Source organism: Scyliorhinus canicula, chromosome 13 (assembly GCF_902713615.1).
Source record: "Scyliorhinus canicula chromosome 13, sScyCan1.1, whole genome shotgun sequence".
Lineage (NCBI taxonomy): Eukaryota > Metazoa > Chordata > Chondrichthyes > Carcharhiniformes > Scyliorhinidae > Scyliorhinus > Scyliorhinus canicula.
In genome coordinates this window covers 129,845,022-129,853,195 of record NC_052158.1, presented here as the reverse complement: position 1 = coordinate 129,853,195, position 8,174 = coordinate 129,845,022, and the positions used below count along the sequence as shown (strand labels likewise).

Below are 8,174 nucleotides of genomic sequence, written 5' to 3'. Positions count from 1 at the left end.
CCACATGTCAGATGTGGATTTGCCCTCAAATAGCCACTCCCAATCCACATTCCCCAGTTCTTGTCCAATTTGGATGTAATTGGTCCTCACCCAATCAAACACCCTCACCCGTGGGCCGCTCTTGTCCTAATCCATGACTACTCAAAATCTTATGGAATTGTGGTTGCTGAGCCCAAAATGCTTCCCTACTGAAACATCAATCACCTGGCTCATTCCCTAATACCAAGTAAGTCTACTTTAGCCCCCTCCCTGGTTGGATTGTCAACATGCTATATCAAAAAGCCCTCCTAGACACATCTAACAAATTGCTCTCCATCAGAGCCCCTGGCTGTAAGGGATTCCCAGCCAATATGGGGGAAGTTAAAATCGCCCATCACAGCTGCCTTGCTTTTTTCACACTTTTTCAGTATCTGACTACACAACTGCTCCTCTGTCTCCTGTGGGCTGTTGGGAGGTCTTTAATACACTCCCAACATTGTGATTTCACCCTTCTTATTCCTGAGCTCCATCCATAATGCCTCACTACAAGATCCCTCCAATTGTATCCTCCTTCAACACAGCTGTGATGTGCTCTCTAATCAGCAATGCAACTCCCCAACTCTTTTGTTTCCCCTTCTGTCCCGTCTAAAACAACAATATCCCAGGATGTTAAGCTGCCTCTCCTGTCTCTCCTTCAAACATGTCTCCGTAATTATAATTACATCATAGTTCCATGCAGTAATCTAGGCTCTCAGTTCATCCATCTGTTTTACCTGCTGAGCTTTGTGGCTTCCCTCTGCCTGCTCTTACTCTGCTCTTTGTTTATCTCAGTCTCACTTTTTACCCCAATCTCTACACTTACGGGCCTGCTGTTCCAGTTCCCATCCCACTGCCACAATAGTTTAAAGCCTGTTTCTGGGTCCACTGATGCTCCTTAACCTACTGAGTATTTCCAGCACTTTCTGTTTTTGCTTCTTATTTCTGAAGTATTTAACTTTTGCCCAACAAAGATGTCACTGATTCTGAAGGACCTAGCACCCATCTCTCCCAAACCCCCTCTCCAGAAATAGAAGCTAATTTATCAAGAAAAACTGGTTTCTATTTTTAGCTAACTGTACCACAAACTTATTTTCATATTTTAAAATATTTTTTAAAGGTACTTTCCACTCAGCCATTAATTGGCCCTTTCTTATTTCTCAAATCTACCACATAAAACTAGTCCTGAATCCTCCTCATGAAAAAAACACCAGATCCTTTTGAGGCAGAACACAAACCCATGTGCTACATTTAAATGGGGTCAAGTGGATGTCATTAAGCTTCCAACTCTTCTTCTCCATTTCTGCTCCAAATAAATACAACCATTACATATCCAATATTGTGGCAAAGTTCTTCAATAGAAGTCTATGGGCGTGATTCAACCAAAACATAAGTGTCATTTTGGGCAGGTTTAGTGGGCATTTCACGCTGACACCTTGGGTGAGATTCAGACCGGTATTCACCCACACTTCAATCATTTTTTTGGGGCCTTGGGGAGTTTCGTCCAGTCTAACCAAAATTTTTTCAGCAGTGCAGAGCTGAACCCGCTGGCCAGACCGGCTCCTCTGAGATCTGGGGGCAATTTTGAAAGGGTGCCCTAATCTCTAAGTGGGTTTAAAGGCCCACCACACCCCCACCCATGGGCAATGTCACTCCCAGCAAACATGGGCATTACCCTCCCCTCCCCCCCCCCCCCCCATCCCCTCACCAGTGAGGAAATCCCATTATGAGGTCACTGAGGGCCCCCTCATTTCTGGCACCCACACACATCCACCTTTCAGATTCCCTATTTCAGGATCCCCCTTCGCCTCCCTAAACCTTATGAAGCCCCTCATACCCCCCTTGACTTTCCGCAACATTCATGCCTCCGCTTACCCCTCTGAAATGGTCATGCCCCCCCCCCCCAGGCCCAGGCCCTTGGCAGTGCCAACCTGGCACCCAAGAACCTTGGCACTGCCAGCCAGGCACCAAGACAATGCGCTTTGTACCCTGTCAGTGCGAACTGAGCACTCTAGCTGTGCCAAGGCGTGTGCCAGGGTATTGCCCTACCATGCCCCAACCACCCAGGGGGTTCCAATGGCCTCCGAGGCCCCCCAGTGCCCATCAGGGCTGATCTCCGCTTACCTTATGGCTCATTTAAATATCATTATTTGTATCACGTGAGGCCGTGATCCAGATGGCAGGGCGTGCTGCGAGTCGAGTGACTGGCGCAATTTTTTGTACCCGGCGAGAAGCCTGATTTGGTATCTCCCATGATTCACCCATCACACCCGGCTCCACACTGAGCATGACACGGTAATAGAACCGTTCCCTATATTTCCTCTGACATCATCCATTTCCTGGATACAGGCTGAGAAATAGATTCATAGAATTTACAGTGCAGAAGGAGGCAATTCGGCCCATCGGGTCTGCACCGGCTCTTGGAAAGAGCACCCTACCCAAGGTCAATACATCCTGTACCTCCACCCTAACCCCCTAACCCAGTAACCCCACCCAACACTAAGGGCAATTTTGGACACTGATGGCAATTTATCATGGCCAATCCACCTACCCTACACATCTTTGGACTGTGGGAGGAAACCGGAGCACCCGGAGGAAACCCACGCACACACAGGGAGAACGTGTAGACTCCGCACCGACAGTGACCCAAGCCGGAATTAAACCTGAGACCCTGGAGCTGTGAAGCGATTGTGCTGTCCACAATACTACCGTGCTGCCCTAAATGAATTCATGGGCGCGATTTAACGGGACAAAAACAGAATCCCATTTTGGGCACATTTAGCGGGGTGCTGTTATCAGTGGGACCAAAAGGTCCTGGTGGTGGAAACAGTCAGAAGGGTTTGGCTGATTGCTTCTCGGCCTTTTGGCTAAGATCAAGTGTAGTATCTGCTCTGCCTTTTGGCTCAAATCTGGTATGTCTCTCTTGTGGGGACCATGAATTGGATTCAATTTAAATTGGTATTTGGAGCAGCAAGGAGCTGGATTAGAGGTTTGCCCCTGTCCACACTCTGAGCCCTGGCTTTGTAACTCAGATAAAGTAATTTAAAAAAAGAAAGGTTTGGCCGATGTTTCTGAGGTTAATGTTCATATTCATCATATCATCCTGCTGGAATTCTTTGACCTACATTTAACTAGACAGTTGATCATACAGAAATGAAGAAGGATGTAGCGATGTGTTTGAGAGTGCATATCAGGTTAGAAGGCAAGGTTTAATTTGCACCAGGGATTGGTTTTACATTGCTCTTGGGCAGGGAAGTTACAACCAGCATTTATTTCTCCATTCCAATACCAGCTGTCATGGCATTTGTGTTTCCTTTTTATTGCCCCTGACCAATATGTTTGTATGTTAAAGGTATGTTCTGTCTCACCTTCAGAGTGATGGCCCCAATTTAAATAAACCCAACAGAAAGCTTTGTCAGTTTTTTAAAAATAAGGTTATTTATTAGCGACATTTGCTCTTGAGGTTTAGAATGCAGTGTCACGCTCAACTCACACACATTATCACACACACAAAGATCAGATACAGGTGAAAATAAAACACTACAATTACAATTTGTAATTGTCTCAGTGTCTTTTGTGGAAGGCATATAGTTTCTTAGATGAGTTGATGCTTTGGTTGAAGTAAAGGTCCTGTAAAACAAAGGGTTCACAGCGGGCTGCCCGCTTCCTGTAGTCGAATGTCCACAAAGTTGATTCTCAAGTGAACTCAAAGTTGGAGAATGTTGGGAGGAGACTTGCCCCTACTTTCAAGGTACTGTTGTTCATTACCTTGGCTGCTTAGATGGCTCACAACTGATGTGCTGGTTTTCTGATTAAACTTTGTAGAGCATTTTATTTTAAAAACTGCCTATAAAATGCTTTCCTCACCATGTGACTTGTACAAGTTCAAAGGCCTTTTTCCAAAAAAAAAGTTTGTGACATGGTTGAAGTAATATAAAGTTCCCGGGCGCGATTCTCCGCTCCCTACGCTGCGTGGGAGAATTGCGGGAGGGCCCCGCGACAAATTTCACGCCCCCCTCGCGCCCCCTGCGATCCCCCCCCCCCCCCCCCCCCCGGCTCGGAAGAATCGGCGCTCGCCATTTTTCACGGCGACCGACGATTCTCCGACCCGGATGGGCCGAACAGCCTGCCGTTCGCGACCGTTTCACGATGGCGGCAACCACACCTGGTCGCTGCCGTCGTGAAACAGGTGTGGAGATGCCCGTTTGGGGCTTGTAGGGGGCCTTGTGGGGAATGAGCACCATGACTGCGCTCAGGAGGGGACAGGCCCGTGATCGGTGCCCACCGATCGTCAGGCCGGCATCTCAATCGGACGCACTATTTCCCCTCCGCCGGCCCCGCAAGATCAAGCCGCCACATCTTGCGGGGCGGCTGAGGGGAAAGACGGCTACCGCACATGCGCGGGTTGGTGCCGGCCAACCTGCGCATGCGCGGCTGATGTCACATAGGCGCCGCCGTCACGCCATTCTCGGTGCGACACCCCTGCAGCCGAGAATAACGGAGCGTCGCTCCTAGCCCCCCGGGTGGGGGTTAATTCAGTGCGAGGAGCGGACTCCGAGGCCGTCGTGAGACCCGGCCGAGTTCACGACGGCCTTCACGCGGGAGCGGAGAATCGCGCCCCCCATATTCCCCCTTTGAGGGGGAGAGCTGACTGGTTGTGATTTAACCTGAGGATCACCACACCTCGGATGAGGGGTAAGGTTGAGATGGCAGGACCTTCATGACTACCCTCAGCAGGTATAGGACTTGAACCTGCGCTGTTGGCCTTGCTCTGCATCACAAACTAGCTGTCCAGCCAACTGGCTTGATTATACATCCTGTGTTGTCATTTGACAGCTTAAAATTCATATCCACCTAATGCAGATTGAGTTTTGGTGTTTCTCTGTCCATGGTGAAACAAAAAGACAAGCTGGAATGTAGTTCTTCGGTTGATCGGCCATCTGTAAACAAAGGAATGTGTGAATTCCCTGGGTGGCTGTGAATGTCCATATTTAATTAGGTATTTTCTTCAGACTCAGGACTGTGTGGAGCTCAAATTCCAAAGTTCATTTTGCATGGCTATTTTTGCTTTCAATTTCAATGCTTTCAAATTCTTAAAATATTGAATGAAAGTTCATAATATGTTGTGTCATGACACATCACATTAAGGCCTTCACAATCCTCTTGACATGCCATGCATTACATTTTAACTTTTATATATCTAGGTCATATAGCAGTTGAATACTTATTAAGGTGTCTGTTAAACAGTTGCTGGGGCTGATGGTCATTCAAAGACACTTATTTGATTTAGTGTAATTTCTGCGCTATTTATTTTCCTCAGACGTTCACATGTCTGGATGTTCTGACTGGCACTGCCCTGGTGCCAATATTGGGCCAGATTTTGCTGTGTGTGACAATGTAACTGTGCTCGCCATTTTGTGGAATTGCACTTGCCCGCAGACATCCAAATGATATCACTGTCTGAGGTATCTGGGACCTGTGCGAACAGGTCCCTAGCTGTTTGAACACTTTCAGGAGCTCATTGAAACTGAAAAGATAAGTTGTAAATCAGAAAGTGGGGAGGGTGGAGCTGCAGTGGTTGGGGGGGGGGGGGGGGGGGGGGGTATGGGTGGATGTTGTTGAGAATCTTCAGGGAATGTGTTCGTAACTTTTTAAATATAAAGGAAGGTTTCCTCTGGTCTACATTCCTAAGTAAATTAGAATCAGCTCTTTTGAAATGTTTGGTAAATGTGTAGGTAAAATACATTTACTACTTTCTTTTTAATGTAATTTCGATATGAGTTTCCTACCTTGCCCCATAGCTGTCAAGCTACCAGGATACTTGCCGTTGTTTTGAATTACAATTAAGGCACTCCATGTAGTTGAACAGTAAAAACAACTTTAGTAAACATCAGGTCTCCTTGATGTAAAAATAATTTTGCATGCGCTCTTATATAATTCACAATTAATCTAATGCTTTGGTGTTACTAACTCATGTTTGGCTGCTTCTCTTAGATTTTATTTCATGATCCTGGCAACAAATGAATCATGAGTTACGCATAAAGAGAAAGACCCCTCTAGTGCTATTCATCGGCTTATGACAGATTAAGAATGGATTTCACCGTATCTTTCCATGAACGAAAAGGTAAAACACTTCGTTATAATGCAGAATGGAAAACTGAAGGCAAACTTTCCATTCCCCAGTCAGCTATTCTTGGAATTAAAATTATGTGCCTTTTGAAGAAGTCTAGGGCTAAACGTTCCTCATTGCTGCAGCACAAGTGCACCTGAAAAGAATTTAAAATATCTGAATGTGTATGTTATGCATCATTACATGAATCATACAGACTGCGGTTTTAATACGAGCAATCCGAAGAGGCTTTGACATAGCCAAGAATCATTTCTCCACTGCTATTATATTTTGAGATACAAAAGGCTTTACCAGAAATGGCAGCAAGCCTTTGCGTATTGACCGCATTGTGGCTTATTAGTTTCCATTAATTACGTGTGATAATTTGAAATTCCTGTTTAAGATTGTCGACTTACTTTAAATTGCTATTTACCTATTGCAGCCTGCAACCTGATCACTCAAGCACTGGAACTGCTTTGCAAATCCCTTAATAAAATGCATTATTTTTATCCTGCAACATCTGAACCAATTTAGGCAGGTGTAATAATCCATAGAGATTTTCACCAGCGAAGCGTTGTCTGAATATTTCTTTTGAGATTTGTTTGATGATACACAGCAATAGCAGCCCACAGAGACAAGAACAGGTCTCTTAATGTGGATATCAGAATTAAAAACCTTGACTGAATTGTCTTCTTCCCGAAAGAGGCACACTAATTGTGGCAATTAATCTCAAAGGGTCCCGTTCAACCAAGCTTTGTCTGAAAAAAATGCCGAATGCTTCAAAAGAGTTGTGTTGATGTGTGAACGTTTCTATTCAATATATGGAAATTGAACATTCTGAAGCATTCTCCACCTGCATTGCAGCCCTTGGATTCAATTCTATTTACTGGTTAATTTTACTTCACTGTTCTTGTAATTACCATTCAAATCACATGCAGCCAGTTTCCATTAAAGAATGGTCACTCCTTTCGTAAGTGCTAATTACAGCTAAAGCTATGACACAACCAAGCGTTCAAAACCTCTTCTGTTTCATTTGACCCCTGTGACACAATGAAGGAGTTTACTTAGCAGGCCAGAGTCAAGCGACAGGCCGATTGAGATTAATGCAGACCAGTTAGACTGGCGTGAATTGTACACTGTCATGGCCCTGCATGGGACTCATCCAGCTGGGGATCATTGTTCCCTAGTGCTGATTGGGCTGTGAGTTCAGCGGCACAAGTATAGCAGGTCAGCTGATGCAGCAGATAACAGGAAGGAGTGAGGACGCTGTGATGTGTAACCAGATTCTGTGTAAATACTGCTGTTATGCTGAATAATTGTCTTTCTTCGGAACTCCTTGGACTCCCCTCTACCGTTTACTTCATTGGCGACCTGGATAAATCGTCCGTTTCCCTGAAATTTGTTTTTATGTGTGTGGACTGAGGGATGGACTTTTGTTGCTGCGAGGCTTTTTTTTTAAACCTGTATTGAAACGGTAGGTGAATGCAGGGCCGAGGATTGACGCCGGCTTGTGGAGAGCGTGTGCTATATCCAGCAGTAACAAACATTGTCGTGTTATGTACTCTGGGATAACACAGGCTGCAACTCGATACATCTTTGACCAAAAGATACTCCAGACTTTGAAATAAGTTCAATGTGATTCATTGAACCATTAGCACAGTTCTCTATGAGTTCAACTCTCCTGCTAATCTTGCTATAGTAACTCAGTCTAACTAACCAGTCATCTCTAAGCCACGTGGCGGGAGTGATGCTTCTGATCTGCCCCTGTCCTACTCTCTAAGTGTCGCCTGTGGAAAGAGACAGAGCATGTGTGCCCTGTCCTTATACATATGGATTGTGTAATGCCCCATTGTGGTAGTGTCACCTCTGGGTGTCTTGACTGCCCATTGGTCGTGTCCTATTCTATGTGTTCATTAGCTGTATGTCTGCATGTCATGACGTCTCTGGTGCTCCCTCTAGTGTCTACTTAGTCATAGTGTATTTACATTAACCCCTTGTGTATTTACAGTGATGTATATCACCACAAATGTGATGTCATCAGGGCGACTTC

General features: G+C 45.5%; 1 non-coding gene across 1 annotated transcript; it reads left to right on the top strand.

Moving 5' to 3' along the window:
• Positions 1 to 2,862: 2,862 nt before the first annotated feature.
• LOC119976873 lies at positions 2,863 to 3,061 on the top strand. The gene has a single exon (XR_005463036.1). It is a non-coding gene; the product is annotated as a U2 spliceosomal RNA (small nuclear RNA).
• The last annotated feature ends 5,113 nt before the right edge of the window (positions 3,062 to 8,174 follow it).